Source organism: Myripristis murdjan, chromosome 13 (assembly GCF_902150065.1).
Source record: "Myripristis murdjan chromosome 13, fMyrMur1.1, whole genome shotgun sequence".
In the NCBI taxonomy this organism is placed as follows: domain Eukaryota; kingdom Metazoa; phylum Chordata; class Actinopteri; order Holocentriformes; family Holocentridae; genus Myripristis; species Myripristis murdjan.
The window spans coordinates 1,083,225-1,101,186 of record NC_043992.1 but is presented as its reverse complement, the minus strand read 5'-3'; positions in this window follow the sequence as shown (position 1 = coordinate 1,101,186).

Here is a 17,962-nt window from a genome sequence, read left to right as displayed (position 1 = left end):
CACATTGGTTAATACTAGTTGTTATTCCATTACTAACAAGCCATGGCCATATGGTTATTATTGGTTGTAATCAACTGGATGTTTGTGTGACAGTAAGTGCTGCAAGGTTAACAGTGTGCCAGGATGCACACACACACACACACACACACACACACACACACACACACACACACAAACATGAGCACACACAGAGATGAAAGACAGAGGGTAAAAAGGAAAATTTCTACCATCAACCACTCATCTTTCAGCCATCTCTCTCTCTTTCTATTTCTCTTTCTCTCTCTCTCTCTCTCTCTCTCTCTCTCTCTCTCTGTCTCAATCTGTCAGTCTCTCTCTCCTACTGTTTCTCTCTGTTTCTCTGTCAATTGAAAGAGTTTTATTGACATGTCAAGGCAGTGCTTATATTGCCAAGACAAAAAACAGCTAAAGGAGAGAATTGACAGTGACAGGCCCAACAAAACCATTAGAGTCACAACTTATCAATGTTATTTATCAATAGTTTATTCACATGAAAATATTGATACGGGTAAGTGTTTTTGTTGGGAGTGATGGTTTACACCTGTGGTGTTTTTAATAATCGGCCCTCAGCTTGTGGCAGGAGGCGACATATTCATCTGCCAGTGTGCAACAATTTGGTTTCTCTCCTAAAAGATGTTTGATTTTGTCCCTATCTGAAAGTTTCTCAAATCATTGATATTGAGTTTTAAATTTGGGGAATAAAATGTCTCTAATTTGGTTGGATCTCTCACTGTGGAGTAGGAAGTGATGCACTGTCTCTCTGTGAGCAGAGTGAGCACAGTCTTTATCTCTCTGGTAGCTTTCCAGTAGGTGATACGTTTCTCTTTTTGTCTGATTATAATGTAGTTGGGCCAGATGGTTAGGGGTCTGTTCTGAGCTTCAGAGCCACATAGTTCAGGGTCTGTCCCGAGGTTAAGGGGCCAAATGGTTTGGGGTCTGTCCAGAGGTTCAGGGAACCAGGTGGTTCAGTGTCTGTCCTGAGGTTAAGGGGCCAAGTGGTTCAGGGTCTGTCCTGAGGTTCAGGGGTCAAATGGTTTAGGGTCTGTCCTGAGGTTTTTGGGACCAGATGGTTCGGGGTCTAGCTTTAGGTTCAGAGTCTAAATGATTCAGGATCTGTCCTGCAGGCTAAATTATCTGGGGTGTCTTGGGGTGTTTTTGGAGGTGTAATATATGTTTTTTTTTTTTTTTTTTTTTTTTACAAAATTCTGTACTGAATTTCTCAGCAGGGTGATTGCACCAGTTAGTAAATTTAGCTGAGCGCATTCTTCACTGCCATGTAGAGCAGTGGATTCTATGACTGATTTGAAAATGCTTAACTTTTAATTGGAATGTCTGTTTTGATGTTTGTTTTAATTGTGTATCTCAATCTCTCTCTACAAAAGAAGGATGCAGGAGGGATGAAAAAGTCATGATTTAATTCTGCCTTGACCCTTCCGGCCTCTGTATGTCAGTCTGTCTGTCAGTTCAGAGAGCAGCTCTTTCTTCTCTGCTGCTCTGAACATGAATCCATCAAGAGCACACTTTTTTTTCTACTGCTCTGAGATTGAAAGTGCAGCAGAGATGAGATTCTCCAGGGACAGACTGCTGAAACAGTAAAGCTTTGCACACACACTTCCTGTCATATACACACCAGCCAAACAATACAGTCTTCTGGATCAGCCACGTCCCATCTGTCTTTTAGTGTATCTCAGTATTTTGCTATTATTATCCCAGTCATTTACAGTGTTGAATTAACTTAAAATCTGAACTATGTGATTTCAGTAGCACTTAGCAATCCTAAAACTGTGTGCTGTTGTGTGTTTTCTGGAGACTTTTTGAGACATGAACCATTACCAGACATCTATGCTGCTGTTTTAAGCCCCTTTCTCTTCCTCTACAAAATGTTTAATGCCAAAAGTCTTGGACTCAATAAACACATGTTTATTGTGGCAGTTGTTCTGCCTTCCACTCTCTTTTCCTGCACATACTCTATAAAAAGCCATTCAGAAGTCTGAATAAGGGTTTACATGCTAATTGTACAGGAATTGTGTTTTTTCAGCAGAAATCTACCTGTAGTTCCTGTAGTACCTTTTTTCTTGTTTACATGACAGTTCTGAAATCAAGTTCACAAACATCTACTACATGTTTTAGTCAAGTCTCCAGTTCAACACTGAGGCAGCACATCCTCTTATCCCTGCCTGCTGCCACCTTTGTCTCTCAACAACTCTGTTTCTGATAAGCCTCTTCATCTTCCAGAAGAAAAACGTTCTCCACTCGGACTCTTTGTCCCTGCGTTGGTAAAGCTTGCGGTAGCCACCAGCGAGCTTGTCTGTTTCACAGCCTGCCTCACTCTAATGGTCCACATCACATTTTCATCCTTAAAAACTTGATACTTTGCATGATATTAGCAAAACCTGCACCCCAACTGTCCCAAGCCAGGACCTTGAAGAGTTTCTCCTCTCTGGCCAAACTCAGATTGCTCCAACCAGGTCATCTTCCTCTCTTCTTTCTCTCTACCAATCCAAACCAAATATCCCTTCCTCTCCTTTACTTTTCACTTTGAAAATACCCAGATCATTCCACCCTGCCCATTTTTCATTTCCTCTTCAGAAGCAAAGCTAAATAACTCCTTCTCTCTGTAATGGCCCCATCTTACATCAGCCTAACGTGGTAAGAAGTCCTGTTTCTCATCAACCCTTCTTTCAGGCTTCACATCCTACAACAGCAGACTTTCTCTTTCCTTTTTTGTCTGCGTCCTAAAATTGTCTAAAAGAGTCCATCTGTCCATCTGTTTGCTGTTGCTCCGTCTCTCCATCCAAAGTCGTCTTCAAATGAGTATCCCTCTCTCTCACATTGCAATGCTGCTAAATCTGACCTACCACAAGTTGTCTCCTCAGCTTTGCACCAAAAATATTGAAAAAATACCCTTCACCCTCTCTCCCTCTGAAGTGACATCAATTCAGTTTGACACACAGATACTCTCTCCCCCTCTCTCTCCCCTGACCTTCACCAAATAACTAGACTTTTCAGCATGAAACAGGAGCACAAGCTACTATCTTCTCAGGGAAAAGAAAGGGAGAGAAATGGAGACCAAAGTAGAGTGGACGTACCTGTGACTGACAGACGAGTGTATGACTGTGCTTATCACTCTCATTCTTGCTTTATTTCTGTCTTTTTCGTCTCTTTCTGTGCTATGTCAACATTTTCACACCTATCACATCTCTTCAGTGGCAATGTGGCAGCTTTGAATTCACCGAACCTTCCTCACGTTCCTGTGACCATGGCAACGGTTTATTGTCACCTTCAAAACAACCTGGCAACCCAGTCACACCACATCATGTTTCTTACAGGAAAACCTGACATGGCAAGGCAGACTCAATTTCTCCAACACCCCCTGAGCTCTTCACTTGCTTGAAATAGCCCCAACCTTGCAACCGGCATTTTTAAGATGCCCTCGCCTGTCATGTGTGATCATTACCTCACCCTCAGCTACTTGTTACTTTACTATCACACATCTGGCAACCTGGTCACACCAACAACTGGTGTTGCTTAAACAACACCAGAGATGGTGGATAAACAGCTTTGTCATAGCAGTCAAAAGGCAAGAAAACCTTTTGTGGAGAATAAGATTAGGAAATTCTACGGAACTGGCAAAGCAGACCAGTATGGCAAGCCAGAAGGCTCAGAATATGCATTTTTGTATTGGGTCCACTGTAGCAAACAATTAACTTATTTACGGGGTCAATGGATCAGTCAGTGATGTCAGGTAGATGTTGCCAGGCTCTCACAAATGACCATTAACTCCGTTTTTTTTTTTTCTTTTTATCCACCATCTTTGATAACACGGCAGTAGCTTTTTAACACCTCAACCACCCAAAATGGAAATCTGGCAACTAAGTGTCTAAATGTGCAGTTTTTCAAGGTGTGAAATCCCAAAACAGGCCCCGCCTTCAGCTTGTTCAAACTCACCTCTCCAAGCTGTATGACCCGCATCATTCTGTTGGATCAAAATCACGGCAACCACATGTAGCACCCATGGTCTCCACTTCCTTTAAAAACCTGTTTACCTTGAAATCTGGCAACCCAGCTTCCACATTTGTCGCATTTGTAGCCACCACCAGTTTAAAATTACTCCAACCTGGCAAATCACTTGGATCTCACACCTAATGATACATGATGTATTAACTGGCATGTTGTTATATCAAGAAATGAGGCATTAATGTATTAAAATGACCTAAGACCTAATTTAAATAGTTTATTGCTGCTGTTTGTTTGTTTTTGCGGTATAATGCACTGGCCACAGGGGGTCAACAAAATGATAAAAAAAAAATTCTATTCTTTTGTTATTATTACAAAAGTATCATCAGGGGCGCCTGCAGAGTGAAATTGTGAGGTACGCACAAACGCACAGATATAGGTATTGGCTATAAGTGGAATAATTGGTAATATATTGATATGTGAAAGAGGCATCGCTAATATGCTAACTAATGACCTTCACCTCTTGTGCCTGTATGGCCATCCTCTAACCTTGTCATTCCACTGGATTAAAAGCACTCCAAACTGGCAACCCAGGCCGTTTGCCTCTAACAACCTGGTATGGCAATGTGCCTACACATCTACAACACACCCCTGTCTGTTTTTTTACTTTAAAAAAATAAGTCCAACCTGGCAACCGTGCCATCTTCCCCATTAACCTGTATGCCTTTTAAACATCTGACACACTATGCCTCCACACGCCTTGCCTCTGCCGACTAAAAACACACTCCACTGGCTTTATCTCCTTCCAACCTGGCAACCGTGCCATCTGTCACATCAGTCCACTCAGCCTCTGAAGAGCCTGGAAGGACAAAGTGATTCTTTCCACTGTGATCCTTCCAAATCCACTCACCTCCTCTCCTTAAAATGACTCCAACATGGCAGCCTCCCTCCAATCTGGCAACCATAGCAAGTGCAGCTGAGGAGGACTAACTACCTGCTCTCCACTTAATCTCTCCATCACTGCATCACCGCAGCGCTGCTCAGCCTCCCGATCAGGCTGCTTGTGACACACACACACACACACACACAAACCAGCAAGACTCAGTACTGCATCTCTCCTGAACAAAGTGTTTTGTGTGTGTGTGTGTGTGTGTGTGTGTGTGTGCGTGCATGAATATCTGAATGTTTCTTTCTCAGTTTACACCTGTATGTATCTGTATCTGTTGGATTGTGCCTCTGTGTGTGTGTGTGTGTGTGTGTGTGTGTGTGTGTGTGTGAGTGAGTGAGTGATCCAAGGTCAGCACTGCCGACAGCAGTGTCCTGAGAGTGAAAATCAAAGGTGATTATTGCACTCATTCCCACTGGACGTGGTTCTATCAGTCTCTCTCCCTGTTTTTCTCTCTCTCACTATGTCTCTCTCTCTCTGTCTCTCTCTCGTTCTCGTTTTCTCTCTCTCTCTCTCTCTGTCTCTCTCTCTCTCTCTCTCTCTCTCCCTCCCTTTCTCACACACACACACACACACACACACACACACACACACACACACACATACAGGTTAAATGTAAAACATTGTCGGAAATCACTTTTGTCTTTGGCAGCTAGTTGGCTTATCAAGGGCCCCAAGCCCTCTTTGTCAAAAGGATTAAATCCACTGGAATTGTTGTTGTTGGAACTTGTGTGTGTGTGTGTGTGTGTGTAGGCGTATTTACATGTCCTCCAAGTACAAGTTGTATAAAGTTGTAAGCCAGTCAATGCATCAATACTCCTTCTCAAGTTCAGCATGCACACACACACACACACACACACACACACACACACACACACTGTTTTTCTGCCATATCGCTATATTCAGTTCCATTCAGTTCAGACCAGTAGACTGTGTGATTTTCTCTGACCTGTAGTTGGTATGCAGAGTGTGTTTGTCTGTAAGCTCCTCACAGAGCTGCTCCTCTCTTCAAACAAAAAAAGCTTTGCTGAGTTCTGTGCCTGCAGGCTAATGGCTAAGCTACACCAGCCACGGCATGTTTTGTTACATGTCTCATCATATTACTCACCTGTCCAAAAGTAGAAGCAGCACATCGATGTCAGGTTTGAGCCCCTCTCTTGACCAAAGACTGGTTTAATGTAAGTGCCATATTGATCCATGTTGATGTGCCTTACCATGTTCTCTCTCTGACTCAGAGTGAGCTCTTTTCAACTTAGTGCCATAACCTGCTTCGATTCCTACATTCATCTGCTCCATGGATTCCGGGGAGGAGGGGGTGGGGAGGCACATCTTTTAAACAGTAGGGAGCCAGCAGGAGGAGCTCGAGTCCAGAGTGGATTTTGGTAACAAACTGTGGAAGAGGAAGTGACTCGGTCTGAGTGAGTTGTTTTTTGTTATGGAAATGGATGAGGTTCATTGAAGAAAAGACGCGCGAGAGAGAGACATGCACTGCAAAAACTCAAAATCTTACCAAGATTATTTGTCTTATTTCAAGTCAAAAATGTCTTATTTCTAGTCAAAATATCTCATTACACTTAAAATAAGACATGATCACCTCAGAAGTAAATTGTTTTTAGACAATTTTCACTTGTTTCAAGTGAAAATTCACTTGAAACAAGTGAAAATTTGCTTGTTTCATTGGCAAAATTTGCCAGTGGAAAAAGTGAAAATTCACTTGAAATAAGTGAAAATTAGCTAGAAACAAGAAACAAATTTTGCCAATGAAACAAGCAAATTTTCACTTGAAACAAGAGACAATTGTCTAAAAACAAGTTACTTCTGAGGTGATCATGTCTTATTTTAAGTGTAATGAGATATTTTGACTAGGAATAAGACATTTTCGACTTGAAATAAGACAAATAATCTTGGTAAGATTTTGGGTTTTTGCAGTGTGGAGCCAGTATGACTTAGGTTGAATATTCTTAGCTGAGTCAGCTGCCTCAGTCTCAGACGGGCGGCACCACAGTCGGTTCTGACGGCTCTTCCACACACTGAGAACTTTATAGGTCTCTGAAGGACACTGAACTTAGATTGGGACTTATCATGGAGACAGTCCGGAGACAGTGAATCTTTGTAATAGCCAAAATAGCTATTATGTATAAAAGATGAGAGGTATGCACGTATTTACGTGATTGTATGTGCTGTTTTGTTGTAGTTATGTGTCGTTGGATATGTATTGTTTTGTTTACTTCTATGTTGTTGGATATGTGTGGCTTAATTGTAAGTTTATATATTGTCTTTGTTGACTTTTTATGTTGTTAAATATATGTTGTTTTGTGTTTTATAAAAAAAAAGTAAAAAAAAAAAAAAAAAAAAAAAAGCTATCCTAGCCTTGGAAGGCAGGCCAAGCTGACGCCTCTGCTGTAGCCTATGTACGCTCGATAAGGGAGTCAGGCGCTGTGGAGTAAGCAGAAGAGAGACATAAGGGCTGACCTGCCATAACCTTACTCCACACTGGCCTGGCCTGGCCTAATCATTTTCCTCCACAGTTTTGGTTTATATCATTACGTCTTGAAAAGTCTCCACAAAGCACACATCCATTTCAGAATTGTTAACAGGCTCTGAAATGGCATAGTGCAGGTTTAACTTGGAAAACGAAGGTTTTCCAGATTTCAGGTTTTCATGTTAAATGGAAACTCATCTTAAGCTCATTTAAAATTAATCATGTTTTTTTCCTCTCTTTTCACAATAGCATCCCTGGAAGAGAGGGTATTTATATAGACAGAGATTTATATAGACATAGACAGACAAATATATAGACAGGTTATTTAGCTTGGAGAGAGAGATGGAGTGATCTTTTGCAATGGACAAAGAATCAGTTACTATTAGAGAGAAAAAGGCAAAGTTTGGCGGGGACGGGGGAGAAAATGCTTTTTGGTTGCAGGTGTGAGCATGGGCATTTGAGGCTGGAGCAGTTGGTGTGGTCAATGGTGCCGGAAGTGGGGGGAGCAGGGGGCCATTGGCCCCATAGATATCTATAATAAAGGCTAGATGTCTTACGGCGGGGTCTCTAATGTCATCACCGGCGGCCATCTTACCACAGGCAAGCTCTCTGGTGGAATCTGTGGTACCTGAGGGAAGGTGAGCAATCTGCACTAACGTAAATACTCTTATCTCACTGAAATCTTGACGGATTTACAAACGGTTTGGTTTCTTACAAACGTTATTAACGTGGCTACACTTCTGGATGTTTGACCAGAAGTGTAACATAATTATCCATAAGTGCAGTGTTATAACTACACCTCCGACGTTTATGACAAACCACACCGTTTGAAAATCGGTAGAAAATTGAGCAAGTTATGGTTATTAACAAGTTCATGCACCACTACTACAATGTTATGGGTGAGCGAGTTGACTGTGGCAAGATGGCCGCCAGTGCGGACGTGCGACTCCATTGGCCGGCAGCTCGGACGAGACTTCTAGCCTTTATTATAGATATCTATGATTGGCCCCCCCACTTATACCCTCCTTCCACATTATTTTTAAGCACAACCAGAGGTCCCTATATTGCAACACTTACAACAAAACAAAAAGAGTTTCACTCTTCCACTCAAAGGTTAGGTAAAATACAGAGAAAGGCAATAGAGAAAGATCCAGCCGACAGCAGGCACTCACTGTGCGCACGGATTCCCCAGCTTCCCATGAGCTCCGGGTGACTCTCAGCTGTCTGGCTCTGTCCCACAGCCCCCAGCAGCAGCAGGAAGCCCTCACCCTGCCACCGGATTGTAAGGAGGACTACAGTTATACAAAATTCATTTATTAACAAAAGCGAGTCAAAATATATCTGCTGAAGATTTCCCATGAAAAGACTTTCTAACTTGATATTTGAGGAACAAAAACGCAATATTAACTGGGAAACCAGCACCTGGCCTCAAGGATTTAATCCAAAGGAGGAGACAAACATTGTGAGGACTTTTGAAACGGAATGGTACAAAAAGAAAGACTGTGTCCGAAATCACTCATTCACTCACTCTATAGGGAATTCAATGCAGTGGACTATATAGTGACTCAATAGTGGACTCTTTCAGACACTACTTCGCCCGTTGTTCGGCGCCGTTCCGCAATGCATGATGGGATATATTGCCTGGTTAGTGACCATCGGATGTTCACTACATTTCGCGGTGGATTGTGGGATACAGCCAGTGGACTATATAGTGAACATTAATAATCACTAAACATTCGGACACCCCTACAAAATGGAGTATTCACTATATAGTGCACTATATCGTGGTTAGGGAGGGATTTTGGACACAGCCAATGACCGGGTTGTGTGGATGTAGTCAAGCTAGCAGGTTGTGCTCCCCGAGTCTCCTTTTCTCGGCGGGTCGCGGCAGCGTCTGGGTGAGAGAGGCACAACCTGCCGAGGGTTTGCTGGAGCACCAAACCTCCACAGCCTCTCTCTCTCTCTCTCTCTCTCTCTCTCTCTCTCTCTCTCTCTCTCTCGCTCTGGTAATAAAGTCTTCCTATGTTGTGCTCGTATGTGAGTGACTCAGTAGCTTTTTAGGCTTTTCAGACTTAGTTGTGCTTGGAGGTTTAATGGTGTGTGATCGGAGCGGCGGTGTTTATAATGTATAGTTGTTGCTCTTATAGACTGCACTGGAGCTGGAAGTCCCGTGTTGTTGAGATTCAGCTGATTTCTTGTTGTGATCTTGTCTTTGGGAGCTCCTGGGCTGTAAATCCTGCACAAATGCAGGTGAATGTTTGTCTCAGATAATTCAGTGGCAGTAATTGTGTGCGCGCTATAATCCGCCAATGTCAATAACTACATTTTTGACAGCGGCAACTGGATTGACTTTGCAGTGGTTTTAATTTTCAGATTCAGATTACCTTTATTTGTTATTTTATGAAAATACATAATTAGAACGTGACTCAGCCCATGCTGTGTGTTTTAATTCTTTTCACATAAATGAAGTGCAGAGACAGGACAGGACAGTGAAACCACAACAACAGTCAGTGCAGTGGATAGTAGTGCAATAGGTAGACCAGGATGAGAATAAAGTGCTGGTGCAAAAAAAGGTTTAGCCCTGCTAATGGGGGAAGGGAAGAGGGAGGCCTGAGTCATTCACCAGCCTGGCGGCTGATGGGAAAAACTGTTTCTGTGCCGGGACTTCACAGCCTTCGGCAGTCGCGGCCTTCTGCCTGAATGAAGCGGGGTGGAAAGGCCGTGGCCAGGGTCGGAGGTGTCAGCCATGATTTTAATATTGAGTTCTACTTAATATATATTTTTGTATGCATGTACTATGCGATTTAAGCTCTGGCTGATCCTGCCTACCCAGCCACGGAGCTCACTGTGTGTTAATTCATGATATACACTGAAACAAGTCCAAAGCATTAATTTTTTAAGACACCTCATTAGAGGTGATGGGTTTGGGGCATGTGTGTCTGAGTTAACGGGAATGAGCTAAACGTCTTTTTTATTTTTTATACCGTAAGTGTTGCAATATAGGGGCATGGATGAGGTGCATGGAATAGAGCCCGCCCCCACCCCCCCCACCCCACCCCACCTCTTATTTATTTATATCATTAGGCATTTATCAAACAATTGCATTTGGCTATCCGGTAATCTCTCGGTATTGCCCAGAGTGTATCTGTTGGCAAACGTTGCTCATTATTTTTGACAGTCGTGCCAGTAACGCTTCTTTGAATTGAATTGAATTGAATTGAACTGAATTGAGGTGATAGAGACACAGATGGACGGACAGAAAGACAGAGGGACTGTGACTGAAGGACTGTGTGACTATTAACCTCAGAATGAAGGTTGACCTTGGAGATATTTGGAGCCCTTTGATAAAGGGGAAACAGAAGAGATGGAAAAGGAGGCTTGGGACAGGGGCGAGTGAAGGGTTCGGTTGCCAGTTTGGCGTAATATGAGACTGTACAGAGAAAAACAGGCAGAGGGACGGACAGACAGACATACTGCTGTCCGATTCTGGCACGGCTGATAGCCTTAGAGGGGCATTATTTGATGCATGACAGGCATGACAGGTTTTATTGACACAGTGTGAGGTTTGCCATGTTGCTTCAAATGAGTTGCTGAGTGAAAGGGACATGTAGGCACAGACATGGAGTATTACCGTAAGAGCTGGAGTTTTCGGGGGGATGGGGAGCTTTGAGATTGAGGAGAAAGAGAAAGAGACTTTGTTTGCTAGACTTTGTTTGTTTCTCCATGTGATTTTCCCCAGACATACGTCCATATTCCACACAAAAACAGCATTTCATTCAAATTATGTCAAATTCGGTGATATTCCGCGTTAAAAATTAGATTGCGTTTTATTTGGCAAATTTCGTGATCGTGGAAATTATGGGCCCTGCAATGTAAACATTAACGATAACCTTAGGGTCGTTTTCACAGGCTTGACCAAAAAAATGGATTAAATTTAATCTTCCCCAGGTGCCTTTCTCTTGCCCTTTTCTCTCCCTCTGCGAGCACACAGCAGTAATAATCAAACAGGCGGGTGATGACTAAAGTTAACTGCAGTGTAATGTAACATTTCATGATATTTAAGTTATCATTTCAAACTGATTATAATAAGTATATTTGCGCAAATAAAGGCTACATAGCCTATATATGTGTATATATATCCATTTAAAATTGTTTTAACATCTGGAAGAAAAAAAATCATCATTCCGAAGGTGTGGCGGCTTTTATTTTGCCGTGGCGGTGCGCCACGATGAATTACATGTAGCGGAAACCCTGATAGTTATCAACCTGGGGTAGGGTGTAGCGTCAGGTTTGATTATTTTAAGTTTGATCCTGGAGATATTTAGAGATAGGGTTGATGTTAGAGAAAGAACAGGGCTTTGGGAAGTGGAGAGAGCAGGCCTTTGGTTGCCAGATTGGAGGAGTATGGAGCTGTCGAGGTGGGCTGATATCTGTGGGAGCACTTTGGGTATAACTGACGGCCTTAGGACAAGGTTATTTCATGTATGACAGAGGTGAGAGGCTTTATTGTGAACTCTGAGAACTTGCCAGGTTGGACAGAGAGAAGAGGTCATCAGAGAGAGGAAGCATTTGAGAACAAGAAGAGATATTTGACTTGAGATGGATACATTTTCCAAGTCACAAGCAAGGACTGCCGAGTTAAAGCGATGCCCAAGGAGGTTATTTTCTGTAGGAGCCAGAAGAGTTATTCACACAGTGTGGAAATTGCTAGGTTGGATTGTTGTGAGTTTGACCTTGGAGGTATTTGAAGCTGTTTTGACAAAGAAGTAGTAGAAAGTGAAAGAGAGCTAATCATCTGCAGACTGGAGGAGGGTTACCAGGTTAGAGGGTTATGAGTTGGCACTAAGACAGAGACTGGGAGACACATGGACAAAAAAAAAAAAAAAACACATACACAAACAGACCATCTTATGTCCTTTTAGTGCCTTACCATTCTGCCCCTTTCTTTAGACCCATTATAGTGTGTGTGTGTGTGTGTGTGTGTGTGTGTGTGTGTGTGTGTGTGTGTGTGTGTGTGTGAAATAAAAGGTTAATTGTAGGTCCCAAATACAAGTAGGGATGTCACGATTATAGATTTTCTTGGTACAATTATTGTCAGAGAAATAATCACGATTTTACGATTATTATATATTAATTAATTTCACACTATAAATGTATAAAATCACATGAACACTCCTTATAGATATTCACGTTTCATTTATTTCCATGCCAACATAACAAAAATAATATTTAGCTGCCCTTTGAAACATAAATAACACTGTAACAGTGAAAATAAATTACAATGTTACATGCTTTTTATGGTTGTAGAATTGTGCAATGACTGAGTGCTTTTCACTCACACCATCGGAAAGCTCCGCTTCTCTGCTTTCAGAAACCGTCTGAATTTTTCGGTCACACCATTACCGGGGAGTCTTCTGTGATTGGACGGTCGAAGTGTCAGTAGTCCTACGGAGTTACCGTAATGGCCTGTATATAGGCGCAAAGCTCCGTTTCTCCGGTTTCCGACGTTTTTTTAAAGTTTCTGTATGTCATAAACGGTCTAGGAGTTATCGATATGTAAAGTAGGCATGCTGAATCCTGTCGGCTCCGACATCATCGCTTTAAGAGACATGTTTGCTGTCTTCCCCGGGCTTCATCAACCTGCAGTCCATCCTGTGGGTTGCAGTGCGTCACTGAAGGCAACAAGGCTCACTTTCGACGGCACATGGAGCGCCTGACTGTCAACACCCAAGTCCTGCCCCCGCCCTACTTCTGATTGGCTAGTAGGCCTATTGTTAGTGTGGTTGAGAACGAAAGCTGCGCTTCTATTGGATCCAGAGATATGTCTGTTAGATAAATCTGGGCGAACCCAGATTTTTGTTTTTTTTCACAGTTTGCAGTTGTTTTGGTTCCGTGCGACTTGTGCTGCCTATGGTTCCACGTCCAGCATGATCTTAGGAAAGTGACGGTGTTTAGGAACCTTATAATAAATAATTAACCATGGAGTTTAAAATCGCGGATACTCGTGAAATCAAATAATCGTGACATCCCTAAATACAAGTTGTCTTCATTATCTGAAAGCCTGGAACCTGAAGATTGATGTAAGATGCAGCTTGGCACTGTGCGTCAAGTTCTTCTCCTCATAAATCAGTGTTTTGGTTTTATTTATAGTATAGAAGGGTCAGAACATTGTTATAGAAGCATATGATAGCCAAACCCCAGTTTGAACAAATACATCATTTTACAATAGGCCAGATATCTGTACTGCATGAAAAAAAAAAACTGCATGGTTTGTGGCCCAGAGTGCCTGGGAATAGCATAAGGTGGACATAGACCTGTGGGTGCCCACAGAATCATTTAAATTCAGATATCTTGAGATCAGAGGGCAAGGGACCTTTGAAAGTAGCCATACTAGTTTTTGCCTTGCCAAAATTTTGCCTAACTTGGACCAATATTTTTTGCCTAACCTGGACCAATATTTAGCCACCTTGAACCTTTAGCACGGCCTGCTTGGCATCAGTGGATTCCTTCGATTGTCAAGTTTCATATGTCACCAGTGTCTTCACTCTAGTTTTAAAACTGAGCCTCTACAGCCTCTGAAAGACAGTAAGTTGGCCTTGCTGCCGGTAGGCCATTGTAATATTAAGATGTAATATTAAGTCAGATGTTTGTTTTGTGTGTGTGTGTGTGTGTGTGTGGACCTAACACAAGTTATCAACATCTGTGGAGTTGCCTGGTTGGATAGGTGTTTTCTATCTCATCTTTCTATCCTATCCATCAATCAGTGTATTTTGCCTTCTGTTTTCTTTCTTTTAGGTGGGGCTGCCAGGCTGGATTTAAGTAATGTTTTTTTTTTTTTGTTGTTTTTTTTTTACCGGGGCGGCGAAGGTGTTCCATCGGAGAGATGATAATAGAGAGAGAAAAGGGGTTATTTTGACATAGGACCGAGGACAGCAAAGCAATTTTGGTTTGCTCGATTGACAGTGTGGAGTTGCCAAGCTCGGGTGAATTGAGTCAGGGAGGTGAGTGAAAAGAGAGGGAAAGCTGCCAGCATTATTTTACAGAACTGCTGACAGTTTCCAAGCAGAAAATGTGCTTAGAAACCAGGAGTTTCTCACAGTCACCTGTCTAATCTTTTCCACTTAATTCTCAATGGGGCGGTACATCACCATTGTATCACATTGTAGGGAGAGTGCCAATATTTGTGTTTCTCATTTCTGGTGAAAGGGGAAAGTTGTGGAGGTTCATGGAGGGGACGAGGGGTAGAATGAGCACTTGCCTTAATATCCAAGGTCAGTCTTTTACAGGTCTTGTACAGTGCTTTATTTACATGTTATGTTGTAGCAATGCATTATCTGATTTGCTTATTTGCAGTCTGTACAAGAGCAGGATAAGCTTACATTCCAAAATCACCAGAATTCCAAGCAACAACTATGAAGGGATGCCAAGGTCAGGGCTTTCAATTTTCCTGTGAGATGTGCTCAAAAATGAAAATAAGTGCTAAGGAGAGCACTGGAAAGCAATTTCTTTCCACTGTACACACTGAAGACGGTTGCCTGACCCAAATGTTTGACATGCTGCACCTGACACGTCTTGCACTTCGGAATAAAATGGAAACCTCTAGTTCTTATTTGTTTTATGACGTGTTGTGCTTCCACCACTTTCTACTCGGACTGAAAGGTTGTGAAATGTTCACAAACAAGCCATGAAACACACCATCAGCAGAAGGATTCCCAGCAACCAGAGAATAAACTTGTGAACAAACTTGTTCCAATTAACTGTGGCTCATATTTTTGGGTGGAAAAAGGAATAGTTATAGCTTGTCATGAGGAAGTGAGCAAGGGTTGACTCAGATCATCTGTCTTGTTGCTGCATTGCATTCTGGTCTATGTGCTCCCCTCTCTATGTTCTCCCCCATTATGATCATTAAACTTCAGTGCAGAATGGTGGCTCTAAAATGAAGGCTTTGCTCTTTGATTGTGAGGGACTGACAGCAGAACCTGATGTTTACCGTCGATGTTTTAGATCACTGAAACATTTTCTATAAGAAAATGTTGTCTGTGTTTTATCAACTATCCAGGTGAAACAACCAGATGTGCCTTGAAATACAAGTTACATACAAGCAGAGTTTGATTGCCACAGTAGAGTTGCCAAGCTGGGCTGATGTGAGTCAGGGCAAGGAGCGGTAGGAAAACTGCCAATGCTATTTTACAGAAGTGCTGACAGGTCTTAACCAGAAAATGTGCTTAGAAACCCAGACAATTTCCTGCAGTCACCTATTTAGTCTTTTCCACTTCAGCCTCAATGGATCTTTTTATAACTGTGGCAACAGAGTTCAGGAAGTGGGCCAAATTCATCTGGCATATGGCTGCTTGAAGGAGACAATAGTGAATGTTGAGTTTCTCAGAGACAGAGAGAGAGAGAGAGAGAGACTCTTCACACCTGCTGGATATGATCGTAGTATTCCCAGCGGCTCCCAGGTTGCTTCCCGCTGTTCCTCAGTGTTTTACCATCACAGCTAAGAGCCACAGAGCCTCGTCTGTCCTGCAGCAGGCCAGCTCTTTACACTGCTCACTGTGTACTGTCAGCAGGGACTTAGTGACACTCTCTGTCTGTCAGTAGGAGCAGGATAAAAATCTCTGGCAACCACTTAAACTGAATTCAACCTTTCAGATGAAGTGAGTTGCAAGTGCTGTAGGATTTAAAGTGGGATTCTGCAGTGTGCTGAGTCGCTCTGCCTCTCAGTACCAGGGACTGTGTGGGTTACACTATTAATACAGGACAGGGACTTCTATAGCTATGGAAAGTCATTTTTAAGGCTGTTTTTACTTAATAAGATAAATGTTGTCCGACAAGTCCTCAGCATTTATACTGCATACACCACTGTGCTAGTGAACGTAATGGCAAGGGGATTTTTGTATAGTATAGCTGGACACAGCTATACTGATGGCTTTGGCTATCTCAGTCCAGAAGATGAAGCCAGCCAGCCATTTTCTGCTTCTTATCAAGGACCAGGATGCAGTGTGGCAGGCTGAGGACGGCAGCCCAGTCACATCCACCAGCTCCTGGAGCCAGCTGAGATATGTGATCTGGGTCTGCCCCAGGGTCTCCTCCCAATCTGATGTGCTTACAACTCTGCATGGAGGTGACCAGGAGGCATTCTAACTAGACACTCAAACCACCTCATCTACAAGTTGAGGTAGCTCGAGACAGCAGCTCTACTCTGAGCTCCTCCCGGATGGCTGAGCTCCTCACTCTCTTCCTAAGGGTGAGCCCAGCCATACTGTGCAGGCAGGTCAGTTCTGCCTCTTATACATGTGATCTCATGTGGTCACCACCCAGAGCTTTCACCCACAGGTGAGGGTTGGAAAAAGGTCAACCAGTACATCAAGACCTTTGCCTTAAAGCTCAGCTCTGTCTTTGGTACCATGACTGCACAACTGCAGCCACTGCCCATATCTGTCAGTCCATGTCCTGATCCGTTTTACACTCACTCCTGAACAAGGAGTTAACTTGCCAACATGCAATGTATCTTTCAAGTTCAAGTGAATCTTTTTTTAGTTTTGCAGACAGCAGCAACAAACAAGTCAACAAAAAAACACCACCACCAAAGATGACTAAAATTATGTAGACAACAGATACAACAACTGACTCCACACAGCTGAGTCAGGAACGCTCCTCATTCCCTGAGCTCAGTGTAGTTCAGTCCACATGCTCTTCATCTAATGATGTAGACATGTGGGTAACTGAGGAAAGCCTGGGCTCCACTACAAATGAGTTGACTTCTTGTGATGCATGTATACACTCTTTTATTGTCTTGCAAGATAATCAAAGTTACCTCAAAACAACGGTGATTGTGGTCATCAGGGAGCTAGTTCACAATCATCGGTGCTTCCTCTTATCTATTCTTATTCATGCACTCAGCCTTGGACCAAACTGTTCAGACAGGACACATCTGTCGGTTACAGCTGCATAAAAGCTTACGTAAGATGCAGCAGTAAGGAAGCTCACTGGAACCTGGGAGCATCTAGCTAAGTGTAGCACCTTCTCAGTGGTTACCTATTAGTCTTTAAAGCCAGGAGTTTATTAAAGCTAATTCCTATAGATTTGTGTTCAATTTTATTTATTTATATATTCAATTTTATTTATTTATATAGCCCAGAATCAGAAATTACAAAATTGTCTCAAAGGGCTTTACAGGAAAATACAAGAAAATACAACATCCTCTGTCCTTAGACCCTCACATCAGATGAGGAACAGCTCCCTAAAAAACCCCTTTTAACAGGGAGAAAAATAGGATTGTGTTCATGTAGTAACTTTCTATTTATTACCCTTGACTTCATTTTGTATTGCTCTTAAGTTCTTCTTTTACATTTTTACAGTTTTTATAGTTCTATCTGTTGTCTTGCAGATGTGTAATGGGCGTAGCTTGGCACTGAGTGATAATTCAGGAGTACTTCTGCTCCGTCTCTACCCTGTATGGAAGAGCTGGCTCTTCTCCGAACGCCGGGCACTGGCTTGGTGTGATTGATGAGCAGATGGAATAATGGCGCTTTATAGAAAATGGTCGATTTTAACCA